At 42.9% G+C, this 11,111-nt stretch overlaps 1 pseudogene; it reads right to left on the bottom strand.

The window, feature by feature from the left end:
- Positions 1-10,345: 10,345 nt before the first annotated feature.
- On the bottom strand, positions 10,346-10,775 carry LOC116563710 (annotated as a pseudogene).
- Positions 10,776-11,111: the final 336 nt, after the last annotated feature.

Below are 11,111 nucleotides of genomic sequence, written 5' to 3'. Positions count from 1 at the left end.
CTGTGTGCAGTGGCTCATGCCTGTAATCCCAGCACTTTGGGAAGCCAAGGTGGTTGGATCACCTGAGATCAGGAGTTTGAGACCAGCCTGGCCAACATGGTGAAATCCTGTCTCTATAGCTGGGTGTGGTGGCAGGTGCCTGTAATCCCAGCTACTTGGAAGGCTGGGGTAGGAGAACTGCTTGATCCCAGGGGATGGAGATTGCAGTGAGCTGAGATTGTGCCACTTCACTTCATCCTGGGCGAAAGAGCAAAACTCCGTCTCAAAAAAAAAAAAAAAAAAAAAGAAAAGAGATTTGGGTGGGAGCACAGCCAAACCATATCACCAGAGAAGAAGAAGAAGAGGATCCTGAGCCTGAACAAATATCTGGAGATCTAAGAAGGAAACAGAGCTAGGCAGGAGGGGCTGGGACCCTCTGGGCAGAAGGGAACATTGTGGTGAGGCAAGAGCTTGGAAGTTCCATGAAGGCAGGGTTGCTCCTTACTTACCCAGAAGCCTAAAATGGTGCTCAACTAACACTTAGTAATTACTTGTTGGCTAATTGAATGGTAAAATCCTACCTCTTCCCCCAGAGATTCTGTCTCAGTTGGTCTTGGATAGGGCTCCGGTATTGGTATATTTTAAAAGCTTTCCAGAGGCCGGGCATGGTGGCTTATGCCTGTAAACCTAGCACTTTGGGAGGCTGAGGTAGGTGGATCATGATGTCAGGAGTTCAAGACCAACTTGACCAACATGGAGAAATCCCGTCTCTACTAAAAATACAAAAATTAGCCAGGTGTGGTGGTGCGCCTGTAATCCCAGCTACTCAGGAGGCTGAGGCAGGAGAATCGCTTGAACCTGGGAGGCGGAGGTTGCAGTGAGCCAGGCTCTTGCCACTGCACTCTAGCCTGGATGACAGAGCCAGACTCTGTCTCAAAAAAAAAAAAAAAAGAGCTATTCAGATGTACTTCCAGGTTTGGTACCGCTGGACTAAATAAGTGACCTGAATCTGTGGAGATGATAATTTTTTTTTTTTTGAAACAGGGTTGTGCTCTGTCACCCAGGCTGAGTGCAGTGGTACCATCTCAGCTCACTGCAAACTTGACCTCTGAGTCTCAAGTGATTCTCTTGCCTTAGCCTCCTGAATAGCTAACAGGCTCATGCCACCACACTTGGCTAATTTTTTTTGTAGAGATGGGGTTTCACCATGTTACTCAGGATAGTCTCAAACTCCTGGGCTCAAGTGATCTGCCTGGCTTAGCCTCCCAAAGTGCTGTGATTACAAGTCAGAGCCACTGCACCTGGCTGAGAAATTTTCTTTGTAGTTTTCTGTGGGTCAGAAGCCCTACTCCTTGAAAAGACCTCAGATGATGGTACGTGGTATTTTCCTATTTTATGGGGCTTCTGGGTGGGAATGTAAACTGCCAAGGATTTGTTTGCTCTCACCTTTAACCCAGCACTTTGGGAGGCCAAGGCAGGAGGATCACCTGAGGCAAGCAGTTTGAAACCAGCCTGGGCAACATGAAGAGACCCGCATTTCTACCAAAAAAAAGAAAAATTAGCCAGGTATAATGGTGCATGCCTGTGTTCCCAGCTGCTTGGGAGGCTGAGGTGGGAGGATCTGCTTAAACTTGGGACAATGAGGCTGCAGTAAACTATGATCATGCTACTGCACTCCAACCGGGGCAACAGAGCAAGACCCTGTCTAAAAAAAAAAAAATCTGGCAAATATAGTAAAATATTAATGGTAGAATCTAGCTAATGGGCATACAGTTGAGTATATAAATATTTTTCAGCTGAGATCTCATTTTTGAGACAGGGTCTCACTCTGTAGCCCAGGCTGGAGTGCAACGGTACCGTCAAACCCTGGACTCAAGTCCTTCTCCTACCTCAGCCTCCCAGCTAGCTGGGACTACAGGAACCTGCCACCACTCTTGGCTAATTTTTACAATTTTTTGTAGAGATAGAATCTTGTATTGCCCAGGCTGATCTTGAAATACTGGCCTCAAGCAATCCTCGCAAAATGTTGGGATTATAGGTATGAGCTATCATGCCTGGCTGATAGAAATTTTTCCTTCTTTCTATTTTTTTTTTTTTTTTTTTTTTTGAGACGGAGTCTCACTCCGTTCCTCGGGCTGACGCGCAGTGGGGCAATCTTGGCTCACCAGAACCTCCACCTCCTGGACTCAAGTGATTCTCCTGCTTCAGCCTCCTGAGTAGGTGGACTACAGGTGTGTGCCAGCATGCCCAACTAATTTTTTTTTTTTTTTTTTTTTAGTAGAGACAGGGTTTCACTATGTTGGCCAGGCTGGCCTTGAATTCCTGACCTCGTGATCCACCCACCTAGGCCTCCCAAAATGCTTAGATTACAGGCATTAGCCACCTCGCCCGGCCAAGAAATTTTTCTTAATAAAATGGGAAAAAAATAGCTTGGGACAAGGATAAAACACACTGAGTGTAAATGAGAAATTCATGAAACCTGAGTGTCATTTAGACCAGCATTCTACAAGGAGGCAGAGGGGAGCAGGAGAGCATTTCCAGGCAGAAAGGCCAGTGGTGCTGGGAGCTCTATGTTGGTCTGCTTAGCTAGAGAAGAGGTCAGGGACTCTGCTGACAGAGGCCAAGATATTGATTCAGCTGGGTTCAAGCGACCTTGGATAATTGGACTGATGCCTCTGCACCTTAGTTTCTTCATCTCTTAAATAAGAGTCACATTGGCTGGGCGCTGTGGCTAATGCCTGTAATCCCAGCACTTTGGGAGGCCAAGGTGGACAGATCACCTGAGGTCAGGAGTTCGAGACCAGCCTGACTAACATAGAGAAATCTCATCTCTACCAAAGAGACAAAATTAGCCAGCCGTGGTGGCGCATGTCTGTGATCCCAGCTACTTGGAATGCTGAGGCAGGAGAATTGCTTGAATCTGGGAGGCAGAAGTTGCAGTGAGCCAAGATTGTGCTATTGCACTCCAGCCTGGGCAACAAGAATGAGACTTCGTCTCAAAAAAAAAAAAAAAAAAAAAAAAAAAGGAGTCACATTAACAGTCATTTTAAGTATCAAACTCAAAGAGCTGTTGTGGGGATCGAATGATATATCAAATAATTTTCAAAGACTGATACAGGGACTTCCCGAGGGATGTGATGGCACAGATGATTTGAAGGGAGTCAGTTTCTGGATTTTTGTTTCCATATGTAATTATGCTAGAAAGGATTCATCTGAGAAAATGCTGAGTGTTGAGGTGTTATGTTTGTTGTCCTTTTCAGCTCACCTTTCCTAATCACTCATATCCCATTTAGTAAAATAAGAAGTGTTTATTTTGTTATGTTTAACAAAATAAACAAGTCTTTATCTTGTTATGGTACCTTGCATTATGTGTAAAAACTTCCAGGGCTCCAAAGAGCTATGAAGATACTATGGTAGGTGAAAGCTCTGTGAATTCGGGCAACATGCACTCAAAGCAGGGCTGGCATTTTTTTTTTTCTGACTTACACATGCCCTGTGAAGGAAGAAGTGTGGCCTCTGGACGGTCTATTTTGGCCCTGTCAGAATGTTCTAAGTTCAGTTACACTGTAGAGTGGGCTAGGGACAGGATAACAATTTCTATTTAGCTCAGTCTTTCTATCCCCTGACTATTATCAAAGAATCTATCACTTCTGATAGGGGGCTTTTCGACAGCTAAAAAAAAAAGGGGGGGGCATAGGGGGTGGGAAAGATAGTTACAAAATATTGAAGAGAATAACAGTTTCATTTAGGAGCAAATTTTTAGCAGGGCTCTCTCTCTCTCTCTCTCTCTCTCTCTCTGGCTGAATTCAGAAGTGAAATGGTTGTCATGGGGATGCGTCTTTTTTTTTTTTTTTTGAGACAGAGTCTAGCTCTGTTACCGAGGCTGGAGTGCTATATGGTGCAATCTCGGCTCACTGCAAACTCCATTTCCCAGGTTCAAGCAATTTCTGGCTAATTTTTGTATTTTTAGTAGAGACTGGGTTTCACCATGTTGGCCAGGCTGGTCTTGAACTCCTGACCTCACATAATCCGCCCGCCTTGGTCCCCCAAAATACTAGGATTACAGGCATGAGCCATTGAGCCTGTCAGGGATGTATCTTAATATGTTTACTTGAATAGAAAAATGTAGTCAGATCTTTACTGACAGAAAAAAGTTTCATTTGGCTCCTTGGTTTGACAGTGAAGGCTGACTTTGCTAGTTAGGTAATAGGTGGACATTTTTCATAAATCAAATGAGCTAAAAATATAGCACTGAGATTTTGAATAAAATATATTTAAATCACATGAAGAGACAGAAATGCTTTGTCAAAATTTTTATTACCCAAGGTATTTTGGAATTAATATTTTCATTTTCTAACCCTTTCTGAACATATCAGGTTAGTCAAAATGTTTCTAAGTAGAAAAATAATAGGTGTAATTTAATAATCATTTGATAATTTTGGAGAGAGACTTTTTGGCCAATGTTTCAGAAATTGAGAAAGTGAATGATTCTTATGACTGGACAGTAAACCCTTTTCTAAGTCAGGTGCTTTCTCATTCTTTGCTTGCAACAGAATTTTGAGAAGAATCAAGTTTTAGCCAATAGGTCACTAAACAATGCATTTTAATGATAGACCACTCTGTGATTTTTGGAATACAGTTTGGAAGAACTTCAAAGAGTTGAATGACATTACTGTAAGAAATCTTCTATTCCCATCCTCTACCTTACATGAATGAGATTTCTCAATACTTTTATCTATGAAAATGGAACATAGAGCGGAATTAATGTTGAATACTACTTCAGTTGAGCAATCATATTCACATGCATATGAACTAATTTCTTAAAATTATAATTTATCTTAGAGGCATTTATTATAAAGTATTAATTTTTATTTAATGATTTTGATCAAAATTTGTAATGCATTGGTCATCTTGATCCTTAGTATACTACTAATTATAATGATAACTTAATTCTGAAGACTTGAGTTCTTAAAAAAGAGGAGCTTAGGATCACAGGAGATTAGCAAAATTAATTTCCATCTATATGCATATTTTTCTTGCTGAGTGTATTAGGGTGATCAAGAAAAGTCTTCTAAGAATAAAAACATATTATATCACAGTAAAATTGAGGGAAAGCGGAGTAGAAATTTTGGTTCAAGGTGAAAAGGAATTCATGTAAACATTTGGCTTTCACAGGGCTGGTGCGGTGGCTCACACTTGTAATCCCAGCACTTTGGGAGGCCTAAGCGGGCGGATCACCAGGTCAAGAGATCAAAACCATCCTGGCCAACAAGGTAAAACCTCGTCTCTACTAAAAATAACAAAATTAGCTGGGTGTGGTGGCGCAAACCTGTAGTCCTAGCTACTCAGGATGCTGAGGCAGAAGAATTGCTTGAACCCAGGAGGCGGAGGTTGCAGTGAGCCAAAATTATGTCATTGCACTCCAGCCTGGTGACAGAGCAAGACTCTGTCTCAAACAAATAAACAGAAAAATGTGGCTGTCATAAAAGAGCTTGTTCATGTAATTTCCTTTTTTTCTCTTTGGAGACAGTCTCACTCTGTCTACCAGGCTGAAGAACAGTGGCAGTGGCACGATCATAGGTCATTGCAGCATTGAACTCCAGGGATCAAGCCATCCTCCCACCTTGGCCTCCCAAGTAGCTGGGACTACAGGCACATGCCACTATGGCTGGCTAATTTAAAAAAAATTTTTTTGTAGAGATATAGTCTAGCTATGTTGTCTCGTCTCTACAAAAAATAAAGAAAATTAGCCAGGCGTGCCTATAGTCTCAGTTATTCAGAAGGCTGAGTTGGGAGAATGGCTTGAGCCTGGGAAGTTGAGGCTGCAGTGAACCAAAACTGTGTCACTGCACTCCACCCTGGGTGACAGAGTGAGACCCTGTCTCTCAAATAAAAACAAATAAATAAAAATGTTTTTTTTTAAAAGGAGTGATATGTTTTATTTTTAAATGTCAGTATTTATAGGATGGCTAAAAATTTCACCTATTCCAACATTTCACATTTATGATTTACAATTTTAACAGTCAATGTCAAAATGTGTCTGGGTTACATGTTTCAAAATAACATTAGGTAGTACCAGGACACAAAAGTTCAAAGGCTGGTGATACAATATATGTGAAAAAATCATCCCCTCACCTATTTCGCTCCTTCTTGTGTATTCCAGCTCAGTGTGAGGGGCCATTTTCCCTCAAAAGCCAGAATCCCGAGCACGATCCATGCTTCTTTCTGTTCCTCTACATCTAACCGATTTATTCTATATCTAGCTAAAGCTGGTGTTCATCTCTTCTTTTCCATTTTCCCTGCCACTGTCTTATTTGAAGATCCTATGATCTTTCTCCTAGAATATTGTTAACATCTTCTTTTTTTTTTTTGGGATGGAGTTTCGCTCTTGTTACCCAGGCTGGAGTGCAATGGCGCGATCTCGGCTCACCGCAACCTCCGCCTCCTGGGTTCAGGCAATTCTCCTGCCTCAGCCTCCTGAGTAGCTGAGATTAGAGGCACGTGCCACCATGCCCAGCTGATATTTTGTATTTTTAGTAGAGATGGTGTTTCACCATGTTGACCAGGATGGTCTCGATCTCTTGACCTCGTGATCCACCCGCCTCGGCCTCCCAAAGTGCTGGGATTACAGGCGTGAGCCACCGCGCCCGGCTACATCTTCTTAATTAGTCTGCCTGACATCAGATTCAACTCCTTCTAATGAGGTGTCAGGAAGAACAAATTTATGCTTCATTTTTTGGTTGGGTTTTTTTTGTTTGTTTGTTTTTTGTTTTTGAGAAGTTATCTTGCTACATTGTCAAGGGTAGTCTCAAACTCATGGCCTCAAGCAATCCTCATGCCCCAACCTTCCACGTAACTGGGAATACGGGAGTGCACCAGTGGGCCAGCTCCAGATTTACCTTTCTAAAATATACGTTCTCCATTCCCCTAAAATAAACTCTAAGTGGTTAGGATGGGCTCGGCATGATGGCGCATGCCTGTAATCCCCAGCACTTTGGAAGGCTGAGGCAGGTGGACCACTTGAGGTCAGGAGTTCGAGACCATCCTGGCCAACATGGTGAAACCTCGTTTCTATCAAAACTACAAAAATTAGCCGGGCATGGTGGTGCATGCCTGTAATTCTAGCTACTCAGCAGGCTGAGGCATGAGAATTGCTTGAACTCCAGGGCTGGAGGTTGCAGTGGGTTGAGACTGCAACACTGCACTCCAGGCTGGGCTACAGAGCAAGACTCTGTCTCAAAAAAGAAAAAAAAATTGGGGCATGGTGGTGTGTGCCTGCAGTTCCAGCTACTTCAGAAGGTTGGAGGGGAGGGTCGCTTGACCCCAGGAGTTTGAGGCTGCAGTGAGCCTTGATCACATCATGAACTCCAGTGTGGGCAATAGAATGAGACCCCCATCTCTTACAAATAAAACAAAACAACACAATTCAATAATTACCAGTTTTGCTAGAAAGGCCTCTTGTCTGCTCAGACAGACTTGAGTGCTTTTCCGCTTGCTTTTTCTTGTGTTCTTATTTATTTATTTATTTTTTGAGACAAGTCTCATTCCATCATCCAGGCTGCAGTGCAATGGTGTGATCTCGGCTCACTGCAACCTCTGCCTTCTGGGTTCAAGCAATTCTCCTGCTTCAGCCTTCCAAGTTTTAGGTGGGATTACAGGTGCTCCTCCACCACACCTGGTTAATTTTTGTATTTTTAGTAGAGACAGGGTTTCAACATGTTGGCCAGGCTGGTCTTGAACTCCTGACCTCATGATCTGCCCACCTAGCCTTCCAAAGTGCTGGATAACAGATGTGAGCCACTGCACCCGGCCTTGTTCTTTATTTTTTGTATTTATCCAGAGCCTATCACATGCCTGGCACTCAGCGAGCATAGCAGTCTGTTGGTTCCTTATGCATATCCCTTCAGCCCTCTCATCAGATCTGCAGAAAATTATTGTGGATAGGAATGGCTTTCTGGGTCTTTCTGCTTGAGGAATGCCTCAGGAGCAACCCTCTACCAATGAAAAACAAGTTGGTAGACAAATATCCCAGGACAATTCTGAAGTGTGTTCTACACACCCATTCAGAGGGTCTCTGTGAGGTTGAGTTCCAGTTGCCCATAGAGGTAACTCACTAATCCAGTATACTGTGTCGGCCTTTCTCCCTTTCCCGTTTGACTTTTTCTGTCCTTTACTGTGCTATCTAGGACCACCTCTCAAAGAAGTGACGACCCAATTCATTTTCTCAGGAACTGGGGCAATCCCAAACCAAGACAGCTAGACTCGGGATAAAACTGTTACCGGTGGAGGGTGTCCAGGTTCTTGGCATCTTGCACAAAAAATTGGACAACATGTACAAATGAAGCAAGGAAAGAATGAAGCAACAAAAGCAGAGTTTTATTGAAAATGAAAGTATGCTCCACAGGGTGGGAGTGGGCCCAAGCATAGGGGCTCAAGAGCCCCGTTACAGAATTTTTACCCTCTAGAGGTTTCCATTGGTTACCCCTTCATGTAAATGAAGAGGATGAAGTAAAATTACAAAGTCACTTACTTGGTGTATGCCCTATGTAAGTGGAGGGGATATTACCTGTCACAGCTGAAGTTTCTCCATTTGATTTAGTTCTAGGAAGTCCTTAGGTTCCCCACCGCCAGACTCTATTCTCCTGCCTCAAAATGGTGAGCTTTCATACTTTTCCATAGTGCGTGGAAATATTCATGGTAATGTAAGTTCACAAGGACAGAGATATTTGTGTTTTATTCATTGACATGTCACCAATATCTAGAACAGTGCTTGAAATATAGTGTTGCATAGTAGCAATAGCTAATATTTATTGAGAGCTTATGGTGTGTTTGATGGGATTTTTCAGAGATAATTTAAGCCTCAAAAACATTATGAAAATAGATATTAGGCCGGTCACAGTGGTTCACACCTGTAAGCCCAGCACTTTGGGAGGCTGAAGTGGGCAGATCATTAGATTAAGAGACTGAGACCATCCTGGCTAACACGGTGAAACCCTGTCTCTACTAAAGATGCTAAAATTAGCTGGGCATGGTGGTGCATGCCTGTAGTCCCAGTTATTTGGTAGGCTGAGGCAGGAGAATCGCCTGAACCCGGGAGGTGGAGGTTGCAGTGAGCGGAGATCGCACCACTGCACTCCATCCTGGGTGACACAGTAAGACTCCGTCTCAAAAAAAAAAAAAAAAAAAAAAAAAGAAAGAAGGAAGATAGGTATTAGTATTATTAGTGGTAATTATTCTCCTTTAGATGTAGGAGAATTAAGGTTAAACAATAGGTCTAAATCACCCAGCTTGTAAGTGATCATTGGAGCTCAGAAATTAATACCCCAAAATATGGGGCTTTGACTTGCTGAATTGAAGAAGCCTTAAGATCTCTCTGATCTCCCACCTCTACCTTCTCTCCCAAAGCACAGGACCAAGTTGAAGTTCCTTTATCTGCCTAAGTTCCAGACTCAACAAGAACAACTTTTTATTTTTATTTTTTAATTTTTATTTTTGAGAAGGAGTCTTGCTTTGTCACCAGGCTGGAGTGCAGTGGAGTGATCTTGGCTCACTGCAACCTCTGCCTCCTCGGTTCAAATGATTCTCCTGCCTCAGCTTCCCAAGTAGCTGGGACTACAGGCATGTGCCACCCCGCCCAGCTAATTTTTTTTGGATTTTTAGTAGAGACGGGGTTTCACCATGTTGGCCAGGATGGTCTTGATCTCTTGACCTTGTGATCCACCCACCTTGGCCTCCCAAAGAGCTGAGATTACAGGAATGAGCCACCGCATCCAGCTGAACAATTGATTTTAATTCTCCTTTTTTTTTTTTTATCCGATGATGTGGTCAATTTTAGAGTAAGTGCAATGTGGTGCTTAGTTCTCCTCCTTTTAAGACCAAAAATGTAACCACAGCTGAACAGACCCTTTCGCCAAGCAATATGTCTGCCTATCTGGCTCATTCAGATTCCAAAGAGAACTACTGACAAGTTCATCTATGTTACCATTCACTGATCTATTCATTCTCCCTTTTCTTCCCCTCAAAAATCTATTTTTCCACCATAGCCTGTTTTGCTAAGATGATATATAACTTTCTGAACCCTATTGGGAGGCTGGGTAATCAACGTGTGATTCTTTCCGTGTACACGTCAATAAAATATGCATGCTTTTTCTCCAATTAATTTGTCTTCAGTGAATTGATTTTTCAGGGAAACTTCAGAGAGCAAAGAAGTATTTCCCTTGACCTGTATGGTAACATTTAAAAACAATTTCTAAATATATTTTTTTAACTTTCATACTAAGTTTTATTGTATGCTGCTGCCAGTGTAACATAAAACAATTACCCCTGTGAAACAGAAATTCATGAAAACTCAGAGAGGTAGATGTTGAGGACTGACAGAAGTGGACGTGTGTATATTATGGCACATGTGTTACAGGGATAAGCTTTTGTACAGGTTTCAAATGGAGCTCTCTTGAATATTCACTGGATACAAGTGGTTTGGGAAAACTTTGAAAGATTTATTATACTACAAAAAGGAGCAGACTTTCTGGGGTCTGAAGGGATTTGTACTTGAAGGCACTCCAGTCAGCAGAGGATCATGTTGAGCATTCTGCAGACAGAATTGTTTCAAGTTTGCAGCTGCCTGGAAAACTTTTATACGCTTGGACCTGGCCTCCAGCCGGAGCTGGTGAACCACTTTCTTCATAGCTGCGATGCAGAAGGAGCCAGACATGGAACACGGGAGGACCAGGCTGATTTGTGGGTTGGTGGGTTGTGGGCTGTGGGTCAGCAGGGCCAGACAACTGAGCGGTGCGTGGCGGGGGGAATAATTTTAAAATAGTTTTATAATTAAGCTGGGTGTGGTGCCTAATGCCTGTAATCCCAATAGTTTGGGAGGTCAAGGCAGGTGGATCACCTGAGGTCAGGAGTTTGAGATCAGCCTGACCAATATGGTGAAATCCCGTCTCTACTAAAAATACAAAAATTAGGCCAGGAACAGTGGCTCACATCTGTAATCCCGGCATTTTGCGGGGCTGAGGCAGGTGGATCACTTGAGGTCAGGAATTCGAGACAAGTCTGGACAACATGGTGAAACCCCATCTCTACTAAAGATACAAAAAATTAGCTGGGTGTGATGGCAGGCACCTGTAATC

The sequence above is a fragment of the Sapajus apella genome, unplaced genomic scaffold, assembly GCF_009761245.1.
Source record: "Sapajus apella isolate SASKATOON/1434 unplaced genomic scaffold, GSC_monkey_1.0 scaffold36, whole genome shotgun sequence".
Classification (NCBI taxonomy): domain Eukaryota; kingdom Metazoa; phylum Chordata; class Mammalia; order Primates; family Cebidae; genus Sapajus; species Sapajus apella.
The sequence above is the reverse complement of the archived record's forward strand: the minus strand, read 5'-3'. Positions and strand labels throughout refer to the sequence as shown.